The sequence below is a fragment of the Littorina saxatilis genome, unplaced genomic scaffold (assembly GCF_037325665.1).
Source record: "Littorina saxatilis isolate snail1 unplaced genomic scaffold, US_GU_Lsax_2.0 scaffold_947, whole genome shotgun sequence".
NCBI lineage: Eukaryota > Metazoa > Mollusca > Gastropoda > Littorinimorpha > Littorinidae > Littorina > Littorina saxatilis.
Window position 1 is genome coordinate 12,501 of NW_027127273.1, and position 4,067 is coordinate 16,567.

The window sequence follows — 4,067 nt, forward strand, 5'->3', positions numbered from 1 at the left end:
AGAGAGAGAGAGAGAGAGAGAGAGAGAGAGAGAGAGAGAGAGACAGAGACAGAGACAGAGACAGAGACAGAGAGACAGAGAGAGAGACAGAGACAGAGACAGAGACACAGAGAGAGAGAGCGAGAGAGAAAGAGACTCTAAGAGCCGTCGTCAAGACCATATCGACTGACTGGAGGGGCGTGGCCAGTCTGTGCTGGGAATGTCACTGGTCTATGCCCTGTGCTGTCAATGTCAGCTTCAGTTTGTTATACTCATGGAGTCGTCACGGACGACCGTTGCATGAATACAGTTCAGCACATTCTAACAGGCTGTCTTGACTTGAGGCCAAAGTCGACACCGCAAAGTCCTTTACCAAACATTAAGTGCCAACACTTGCATGACCCGACTTCCTGAAGTAGACTTCGCCAAGCTGATTGACCTGAGGCTTGACGTTACTCACCAATAATGTGGAGGCTAAGACTGAGGCTTGACGTTACTCACCAATAATGTGGTGGCCAATACTGAGGCTTGACGTTACTCACCAATAATGTGGTGGCCAAGACTGAGGCTTGACGTTACTCACCAATAATGTGGTGGCCAAGACTGAGGCTTGACGTTACTCACCAATAATGTGGTGGCCAAGGCTGAGGCTTGACGTTACTCTCCAATAGTGTGGTGGCCAAGACTGAGGCTTGAGGTTACTCACCAATAATGTGGTGGCCAAGACTGAGGCTTGACGTTACTCACCAATAATGTGGTGGCCAAGACTGAGGCTTGACGTTACTCACCAATAATGTGGTGGCCAAGACTGAGGCTTGACGTTACTCACCAATAATGTGGTGGCCAAGACTGAGGCTTGACGTTACTCACCAATAATGTGGTGGCCAAGACTGAGGCTTGACGTTACTCACCAATAATGTGGTGGCCAAGACTGAGGCTTGACGTTACTCACCAATAATGTGGTGGCCAAGACTGAGGCTTGACGTTACTCACCAATAATGTGGTGGCCAAGACTGAGGATGTTTGTGACTGTGTGTTCCCTGGCATCCCTGGCCTTCACTATCTCTTGACGGCAGTAGTGTCCAGTTTACATTACTGACGAGTTAAGTATCATGTGTATTCTCTGAGTGACAAGTTTTTGCTCGCCTTTGCTTCATTTAGTATATACATTATTGGATAACATAACATCAATCACAAACAAATAGAAATCAATTCGTCTATTGCTAGACATTATTACATAAACCATATTTTCTAAAGAACATAACAGTAATAGAACATGTGCCCGCTTGTCTAGAGAAACCGCGATCACAATCCCAGGACGGGTACATAAGGAGAAATCTAGTAATCCCAGACGACAGCTTTCTATGTGTCGCTTTCAAATCACACCGTATTCACGTCTGAGTGAAAGCAGACAGTGTTTGGGATTGAACTAGTTCTCTCTGCGCTTATCTCTCTTAAACCATTTAATGTATTGCAAATCGCAAGTCCAAAATACATTTGTTTAGAATCGTGAAGGGAACACCCCGTTGAAAAGCTTTTGACTGAACTTAGAATAAAGATTGTTGATCATTTGAGAGAGAGAGAGAGAGAGAGAGAGAGAGAGAGAGAGAGAGAGAGAGAGAGAGAGAGAGAGAGAGAGAGAGAGATGGAGAGAGAGAGACAGAGACAGACAGACAGACAGACAGACAGACAGGCAGATAGACAGAGAGAGACAGACAGAGAGACAGAACAAACGAACGAATTGTTTACTGCGTAGGCCGTCGGCCCATTGCAAAAAGGGAACAGTGGGCTCGGGAAATGAACTCGAAAAATACAGGGTGCCGAAAATACACAATAGTTGGAAATTCCGACTGTTGGAACAACGCGTCACGGATACCTGTCAGTGTCTTTTCTCCAATTGTAACTTGTTTCACTGGATCATTCACGATAGGGGGTGGGGGTTGGCGGACCCGTAACGGACTATTATACTCTCGATTTTCTTGTTTTGTAAAGCATTGAGTATAGAAATACGCTGCCAGGCAACTTTCATTGAATATTCTGGAATCAGACATAATTATGTTATAAGTCAAATCACACACAGTGGGATCAACTTGAACATCTTTCGACAATAGCGTCGTGTTTACATATTATTGTTCACTCTGACTGACAGTAGCGTCGTGTTTACATATTATTGTTCACTCTGACTGACAGTAGCGTCGTGTTTACATATTATTGTTCACTCTGACTGACAAGTTTTTGCTCGCTTGTGCATAATTAATTATACTTGATTATTGGACAAGAAAAATAATAATGCAATAGACCAATCCATCGATTGCTGTACATGAGTACACGAACCCACGTAAAAGGCAGAGCATGCAAAATCTGCATGTCCCCGCTTGTTGAGAGAAACCGCGAGAAAAATCCCCAGACGAGTACATAAGGAAAGATCTATAGCGATCTCATAGGACAGCCTATACTGTGTGCCGCTTTGAAATCACACCTGGCACTTTATTCAATTTTGACAGAAAGGCTACAATGACGGCGATTGAAGTCCTTGTCCCTTTTAGAATCTTGCTCAAAAGCAGACTCTGTAAAAAGTGTTCACTGATTGTAGATCGCACATTGTCAAGTACACACGGTGTGGAAGAGCTGAACATTGACAGGGTGACCGACTTCCTTCGCTTCTTGGCTGTCACACTTAACGTGTGCCTGTGGGTTTGGGTTACCAAGAGAGAGAGAGAGAGAGAGATAGAGAGAGAGAGAGAGAGAGAGAGAGGGAGAGAGAGAGAGAGAGAGAGAGAGAGAGAGAGAGAGAGAGAGAGAGAGAGAGAGAGAGAGAGAGAGAGAGCGAGTCTCTAAGAGCCGTCGTCAAGACCATATCGACTGACTGGAGGGGCGTGGCCAGTCTGTGCTGGGAATGCCCCCTGTGCTGTCAATGTCAGCTTCAGTTTGTTATACTCATGGAGTCGTCACGGACGACCGTTGCATGAATACAGTTCAGCACATTCTAACAGGCTGTCTTGACTTGAGGCCAAAGTCGACACCGCAAAGTCCTTTACCAAACATTAAGTGCCAACACTTGCATGACCCAACTTCCTGAAGTAGACTTCGCCAAACTGATTGACCTGAGGCTTGACGTTACTCACCAATAATGTGGTGGCCAAGACTGAGGCTTGACGTTACTCACCAATAATGTGGTGGCCAAGACTGAGGCTTGACGTTACTCACCAACAATGTGGTGGCCAAGACTGAGGCTTGACGTTACTCACCAATAATGTGGTGGCCAAGACTGAGGCTTGACGTTACTCACCAATAATGTGGTGGCCAAGACTGAGGCTTGACGTTGCTCACCAATAATGTGGTGGCCAAGACTGAGGCTTGACGTTACTCACCAATAATGTGGTGGCCAAGACTGAGGCTTGACGTTACTCACCAATAATGTGGTGGCCAAGACTGAGGCTTGACGTTACTCACCAATAATGTGGTGGCCAAGACTGAGGCTTGACGTTACTCACCAATAATGTGGTGGCCAAGACTGAGGCTTGACGTCACTCACCAATAATGTGGTGGCCAAGACTGAGGCTTGACGTCACTCACCAATAATATGGTGACCAAGACTGAGGCTTGACGTTACTCACCAATAATGTGGTGGCCAAGACTGAGGATGTTTGTGACTTTGTGTTCCCTGGCATCCCTGGCCTTTACTATCTCTTGACGGCAGTAGTGTCCAGTTTACATTACTGACGAGGTGTATTCTCTAAGTGACAAGTTTTTGCTCGCCTTTGCTTCATTTAGTATATACATTATTGGATAACATAACATCAATCACAAACAAATAGAAATCAATTCGTCTATTGGTTGACATAATTACATAAAACCATATTTTCTAAAGAACTTAACAGTGGTAGAACATGTGCCCGCTTGTCTAGAGAAACCGCGATCAAAATCCCAGGACGGGTACATAAGGAGAAATCTATTAATCCCAGACGACAGCCTTCTATGTGTCGCTTTCAAATCACTCCTGGCAATGAATTCACTTTTGAATGAAAGCAGACAGTGTCTGCGATTGAACTAGTTCTCTCTGCGCTTATCTCTCTTAAACTATTTAT